The following is an 8,415-nucleotide window of genomic DNA, read 5'->3' as shown; positions in this document are numbered from 1 at the left end:
TCAAAGATCTGTCATAGCAGAATAAAACTCTTGAATACTCATATTCTTCTGATGGAGAGCTTATATATCATTCTCTAATTGATATTGTTTTGTAAATCAGATTAATTCTTTTTAATGTAAAAATAATATTTAAGTGATATTAATGTATTTTTAATTAAAAAAAATTTTCACTTAAAATATAATAATATATTGGATGATATATTTTATTTTAAATATTAAGATGGTGATCTAAAAATATTAACCTCGAATGACCTATTAAATCCATGAACTAAGTTATAAAATTATAATAATTTTATAGAAAGTAAATAAAAATAAATTATAAAATTTAATTTCTAATAAATCCAATATTGAGTGATGAAATTAAAAATAATAAAAAAATAAAAAAAATATACCAAGTTAATCTTGATTAATTTGTCAAACTCGCAACTCAAAACATAAAATTGAGATATTCTCATAAAAATAAAATCGAAATAAATTACAAAATTTAATTTTCAATCAATCAAGTATTAAATAAATGAAATAAAAAAGTAATTAAAAAAAAAACTTAAATTAACTCAAGCTAACCTTTTAAATTCATGACTTATACTATGATACTAAGATAACTTTATAAAAATAAAATAAAAAATTATAACATCATTTCTAATAAATTCAATATTGAAAGTTGAAGTCAAATAAAAAAAACTAATTTATAATAGCAAGATACTACACATGAAGAAAATTGGAGAACAAATAGAATGTCAAATTTTTAATATTAAATAATAAAATTAAAAAAAACTAAATTAAAAAAAATTAAGTTTTTGAAGAATGAAATATGTTTAATTTAAAAAGGACCAAAAAATAAATCTGGTTAACCTGTTAAACCCGCAACCCTGATAATGAGATCAGGACAATTCTATAAAAAATAAATAGAAAAAAATTACTAAGTTCAATTTAAAAAAATTTAAAAAGGATCCAAAAAAATTAACTGAGTTAACTCGTGTCAATTTGTCAAATCCACAACCTGGATCATGAGATTAAAATAATCTTATATAAAATAAATCTAAACAAATTGCAAAACTTAATTTTTAATCAACTCAATATTGAATAATAAAATAAAAAATTAATTAAAAAACAACAAAAAATAAATTAAGTCAATCCGGGTTAGTACATTAAACTCACCGTGACTTAACATCTAGTGTAGTGGTATCATAGTACCCTCCCACGGTACTGACCGGGGTTCGATTCCCCGGATGCGCAATGTTTGATGCCTTAACATTATAGTTGATACTTTTTTGTTTATTTTCAGCTACAATTTATAATTTTGTTTAAACCTCCTTTTTCGAACCATATCTATACAAAATTATAATGATTCCCAACACTCCTAACCCATGTTATGCTATTCAGCTAGCAATGCAACCAGGCCCTAATTTTTTCATCTCACTTCAATGAATGTATCCAACGGGTATTTAGATTTTACTAGATCAGATTAATTCTTTTTAATGTAAAAATAATATTTAAGTGATATTAATGTATTTTTAATTAAAAAAAATTTTCACTTAAAATATAATAATATATTGGATGATATATTTTATTTTAAATATTAAGATGGTGATCTAAAAATATTAACCTCGAATGACCTATTAAATCCATGAACTAAGTTATAAAATTATAATAATTTTATAGAAAGTAAATAAAAATAAATTATAAAATTTAATTTCTAATAAATCCAATATTGAGTGATGAAATTAAAAATAATAAAAAAATAAAAAAAATATACCAAGTTAATCTTGATTAATTTGTCAAACTCGCAACTCAAAACATAAAATTGAGATATTCTCATAAAAATAAAATCGAAATAAATTACAAAATTTAATTTTCAATCAATCAAGTATTAAATAAATGAAATAAAAAAGTAATTAAAAAAAAAACTTAAATTAACTCAAGCTAACCTTTTAAATTCATGACTTATACTATGATACTAAGATAACTTTATAAAAATAAAATAAAAAATTATAACATCATTTCTAATAAATTCAATATTGAAAGTTGAAGTCAAATAAAAAAAACTAATTTATAATAGCAAGATACTACACATGAAGAAAATTGGAGAACAAATAGAATGTCAAATTTTTAATATTAAATAATAAAATTAAAAAAAACTAAATTAAAAAAAATTAAGTTTTTGAAGAATGAAATATGTTTAATTTAAAAAGGACCAAAAAATAAATCTGGTTAACCTGTTAAACCCGCAACCCTGATAATGAGATCAGGACAATTCTATAAAAAATAAATAGAAAAAAATTACTAAGTTCAATTTAAAAAAATTTAAAAAGGATCCAAAAAAATTAACTGAGTTAACTCGTGTCAATTTGTCAAATCCACAACCTGGATCATGAGATTAAAATAATCTTATATAAAATAAATCTAAACAAATTGCAAAACTTAATTTTTAATCAACTCAATATTGAATAATAAAATAAAAAATTAATTAAAAAACAACAAAAAATAAATTAAGTCAATCCGGGTTAGTACATTAAACTCACCGTGACTTAACATCTAGTGTAGTGGTATCATAGTACCCTCCCACGGTACTGACCGGGGTTCGATTCCCCGGATGCGCAATGTTTGATGCCTTAACATTATAGTTGATACTTTTTTGTTTATTTTCAGCTACAATTTATAATTTTGTTTAAACCTCCTTTTTCGAACCATATCTATACAAAATTATAATGATTCCCAACACTCCTAACCCATGTTATGCTATTCAGCTAGCAATGCAACCAGGCCCTAATTTTTTCATCTCACTTCAATGAATGTATCCAACGGGTATTTAGATTTTACTAGATCAGATTAATTCTTTTTAATGTAAAAATAATATTTAAGTGATATTAATGTATTTTTAATTAAAAAAAATTTTCACTTAAAATATAATAATATATTGGATGATATATTTTATTTTAAATATTAAGATGGTGATCTAAAAATATTAACCTCGAATGACCTATTAAATCCATGAACTAAGTTATAAAATTATAATAATTTTATAGAAAGTAAATAAAAATAAATTATAAAATTTAATTTCTAATAAATCCAATATTGAGTGATGAAATTAAAAATAATAAAAAAAAAATAAAAAAAATATACAAAAAACAATATATATATATATATATATATATAGCAATAAAAACTTTGAGGATCAAATTTGATATAATCAGCAAATAATGATATTTCTAAATTTTTCACAACTTCCGGAAAGTGTTTTTCACCCAAATTTTTTAGGAAAATACTTTCCTGCAAATCAAGTCAAATTTTTCTTTGACTGGAAAGTGTTTTCCATTGACCAACTTTCCTAATAGTAAACAAACACAAGAAAGTTTGGAAAGTGATTTTCCAGAAACCACTTTCTGAAAAACAAACATAAGAAATTTTGGAAAGTATTTTTCTGGAAACCATTTTCCGGAAAACAAGTACAGCTAAAAAGAGAAATGCTTTCCTGAAAACCAAGCGAAATTTTTCTTTGACTGAAAAGTGTTTTTCGTTGACCAAAAAGTGTTTTATGTTAACCAACTTTTCTAATGGCAAACAAATACGAAAAAGTTTGGAAAGTAATTTTCTGGAAACTACTTTCCGGGAAATAAACATGGCCTGAGTGTTATCCAAAACTAGAATATCTATATAAAAAAACAAAAATTTAAAAAGTTTTAAATGAAGAGAAGATTTGAAATTAGAAAATTCAAACCATAGAAAAATCTAATTGATATAAATATAAAGGAAAGCATTAACTTTTGTTTAGTTGCCTATTGGCTCCTAATTTAGAAAATAAATCAATTATTAATGGGATGTTTGAGGAGAGAATAAATAATATAAACAAAATTGATCAAGAAGAGTTGAAGTTTGGGATAAGAAAAACATGCTAAACTTGATTGCATATTGGAAGAAGTTTAGACTTGTATAAAAAAAATCTATATGTTGCAAGATTCTTAAAACAAAAGATGAATAACACAAGTAATTAGAAAATAAAGAGGAGTCTATGTGCTCCAAAATCTTTAAAACAAGAAATGACATGACATAGATTGAAATAGCAGTTACAAGAAGTTATATTCAAATTTTATATTTAAAGGAGGATATTATGGAAAAATAAATCATTCAATAAAATTAATAAAAATAACTGCTTTACATTTCAATAAAGTTTACGGTCTTCAAAACATGTTTATTAAGTAAGCTGATAACTTATAGACTAATAAATTTAGTATATTTGTAACTAGAAATAATAATTTTATCTGAAGCTAGTGGATATTAATCTAAATTGATCTAAATAAATAATAAATTTTTTTATTAGTTCAGGTTTAAATAATATCTAAAATAAAATAATAAAGTTTGGGTAGGATATAAATATTATTATTCTTTGCCTGAACTCGACCGAACTACATAAATAATTTTAAAATTTAGGAAAGTTGGAAAAAATAAATCATTCAACAAAATTAATAAAAATAATTGCTTTATAATTCAATTAAGTTTACAGAGTCTTCAAAAAATGCTTATTAAGTAAGCTGATAACTTTTCAGATTAATAAATTTAGTATATTTATAATTAGGAATAATAATTTTATCTGAACTTGGTAGATACTAATCTAAATTGATCTAAATAAATAGTAAATTTTTTTATTAGTTTGAGTTTAGATAATATCTAAAATAAAAAAAATAAGATTTGGGTAGGGTATAAATACTATCATTATTTGTCTGAACTAGACCGAACTATATAAATAATTTTAAAATTTAGGAAAGTTGTATTTATACCAAGTACATGTATAAATAGAAAATTTTAAGGTTTTTCTCGCACACCCTCATCTCTAGCCTTTCCAACCCTCTCTCCCATCTAACCTCTCCCCTCAACCTTCCATGTTACTGCCTCTCACTCTCTTTTCCAACGACAACAACCCCTCTGACAATGGTAGCAACTAATCTAGCAAAAAATCAAGCAGTGTCAAATCGTGCTCCTAACAATCTTGATTTCTTTGACACCAAATTACTGTGCGAGATGTAGCAGCTTTAACAGAGCAAATCTATTATTGTCTCAATTTTCATTTATAAATTTTATTATTGTTAGAATCTTTATAATAATTATTATTATTATTTCTTCCTATTTTTTTAAAGGGACAACCCCGTTTTGTCTACTTTTTTTCATTTTCAAAAACTTAATTGGTGATGGTCAATTCCTAGAAAAATAAAAAACTAGGTCACTTTTAATTTCATGTTTTTGTTCTACTCTGAGGCTTTTTTATAAGTGAGTCTGTTGAGTCCATGTGGTTTGTTTGAGCAGCTGCTGATCTAGCAACAAATCTCTTGGTATGATATTAGCTAACAGGTAGTGATGGTTGAGCGATCATCTCATGAATCATTGTACTGTGCACAGGTAACCAAACACCAATCTCCTTTCATCGGAGTGTTATTTGTAAATTAAAAGTAATGGATCGATCATTGCCCAGCTAGCCAGCCTCGCACCATTTCTTCAATTTTTCCAGCATTTAATTATGCATCGAGTTGGATTAAAGGTGTGGCTTGCTTTGGAAAAGAAAGACTAATTAAGAACTGGGGAAGGACCTGTTAGTTGGTCCTCAGAGGATCAATGATGATACCAAATCCATGGTAGCTAGGAATGAAAACAATACCGTGCTTATTGTTTTTTAAATTATTTTTTTTAAAAAATAAATTAAAATAATATATTTAATTATTTTTTTAAAAAAATAAATTAAAAAAATATATTTTTATTTATTAAAATTAAAATTTATTTTTAATATAACTATATTAATGTTATAAAAATATTAACTTTAAAAAAATGTTCTTTTAAAATACAAAAACAGAAAGGGTCTTCATTGTAAGCTGTAGATTCTCGGAACTGAGGCAGCACATTGCAAAATATCTAAAGGGAAAGACTCAGAGTCTGATTTTATCTGTCTTGGGACTATAATATGAAGTGTTGTCTTTGGGGACAAATTAAGGGAAAACAAAATCTTTTAAACTCCATATAATTAATTTCAATCAACCTTGAAAATAAGGAAAATGTTGGAGTGTCGAAGATACAACATTAATCTTAATTTAGGCTAAATACTATTATTAAAGGACTCTGCACAGTAGTTTTACAAGTTAATTTTGGCCTCGTAAATGATAGTTTTACCTTCAAAAGTAAAGTATATCTCTTTTCTCCTCCAATTTTTTGCCAACCCTGTAAATTTTTAAAGAAACACTTTAGTTTATTTTTTTTTAGATTTAGTTCTTGCTTATTTTTATTATTATTTGTATTATTTTAAGTAATTTATAAAATTATAATTTATTTTTAATTTCATATCTTTTGATTTTTTTCACATCTCAAATTTAATCCTCATTTTTTTTTATTTGAGATAATTTTTTTCTATCAAATTTGATAATTATTTTTTAATACTTTCACAAGTTTTTTAAATTGATATTTTTTTTACTCCATCCTTTAACATTAAATTGGTTAGGAATTAAATTTATTAATTGAGCCATGATTTAGGATTTTATTGGTTATGAATTTGGGGAATTAACTAAAGTTTATGAGACTAGTTCATGAGATATGTTTTATTTATTTATTTTTTAGGTTTATGTTTGTTTTTAGTTTCACTCTTTAGTGTTTATTTAATTGGAGATGAGGTTTTATTATTTATTATTTGCTTTTTATATAATTTTTCACAACTATTTGTTAGAAATTATTTTTCATGAAGCTATTGAATATAAAAAACAAATTAACTTTTCATATAAATCAATTTTTATTTAAAACACACTGTTCTCTAACAAAAGAGGCCGAGTTAATGTCGTGGTGATAACAAAACATAAAGAATAAGGAACACTCTCATCCCACAATGAATACGTTCCGAATGGGCTTCCCAGCACTCGGAGGAAAAGGCCATTGTCCTCCTCGGCCTTAGAAGTCAAGCCTAGTGCCATATGGTTCTTCGAGTCTTTGTTGATGGAACCATTCCACTACTGAAACTTCAGCTTTAGAACCTCGAGGAATTATTCATATATACGAGGTATTGTCTTCTTCTTCTTCCTCCCATAAAAACATGGGACTCATGATTTCTTTCACAATAAGCTTCATGTGAGAGAAGGCGGTGTACAGTCCCTGGCTTATCTAATAATCTAAGCTTACCGTGAGTGCATTATAACCTTGAATTTAAATGACTATTATGGATTACAGCATGTTTAATGTTTTTTAACTTAGCCTCATTGATCTTCGAGGCCTGCCAGACTCCTCTATTCTTAATTGCAACTCAATGTTTAGCGTCAACAGGTCCATCTAATCAAATAAAGAATAAAGTAAAAATGGTTAACTGCTCTATTGAATGCTTAGCGGATTTATTTTCTGACAGACCAAACAGAAACGGATCAGTAACCTTCCAATCCACTCTGATATATGCCCATTGAAAACGATGTGATAAATCCAACCCTAACCATTTATTTCTTGGAGGAGCTGTCTCTAGTGGAATTTCGGTTTAATTAGAAGCAACACAATTTCGGACGTGATGGAGTTGTGATATATATATATATGTATGTATGTATTTTTTTTCTTTCCTTGTATCGTTAGGATGGAAAAGGTTTCTCTGACAGTTTTTGTAAGTTATTATAACTCATGAGATTATCATTCAATAGATTGCAGTTAAATTAACAACTCATGGGGTTACCATTCAATATATTGCAGTTAAATTAGCAAGCTAATCTCAGGATTGTCGCATAAAAAACAGAACAATCTAGGATTTAATTACAACAAGTTTCCTGATTTTGGGTGTTCAATGAGCTAGATAATACAGAAGAGCTAGTATTTGAAGAAATCTCGTAAGATTTAATTTATATGCATGAACTGTGCATCCATAAAACATTGCCTGTAAATACTACCCCATTATTTTTCTCCCATACTACACCCGCTACCAACTACAGATTTCCCTCTCTTGTTTTCTCATTTGTTTGCAATGGAGAAGAGGGGGGACCTTTTTCTTGGTTTTCTTTTCTTTTCCCTCGTTACTATTTCTACAGGTAACACAATTATTTAAGCTGTTTCCTCTTTTTCTTTGAGATTTTCTTTGTTTTTATGTGTATCTTTGCTGGGGTTTTTCCATATCGGTTGTGGAAGTGACCGGTAAAGTGTTTACAAGTGTAAGGACAAGTCTCCTATCACAAGTTAGCTTTTGAGGGAGAGATGGACTCAAGATTTAAACAAATCTGACCCTACAATTAGGGTAAGGAAATGAGTTGTCGCGGCTCCTATCCAAGGCCCGATGTATGAGTGGCAGATTGTTGAGGTTATCCCGCATAGGTTGTGGAATAGGCCGGCGAAGAATTAAAGTGTAAGGGATAACCTCACCTCACAAACTAGTTTTTGAGGGGGGGATAGGCCAAAGACCAATCTGTTGGTTTTACTTTG

This window comes from Populus euphratica, unplaced genomic scaffold (assembly GCF_000495115.2).
Source record: "Populus euphratica unplaced genomic scaffold, PopEup_1.0 scaffold103.1, whole genome shotgun sequence".
Lineage (NCBI taxonomy): Eukaryota > Viridiplantae > Streptophyta > Magnoliopsida > Malpighiales > Salicaceae > Populus > Populus euphratica.
Note: the sequence above shows the minus strand (reverse complement) of the source record.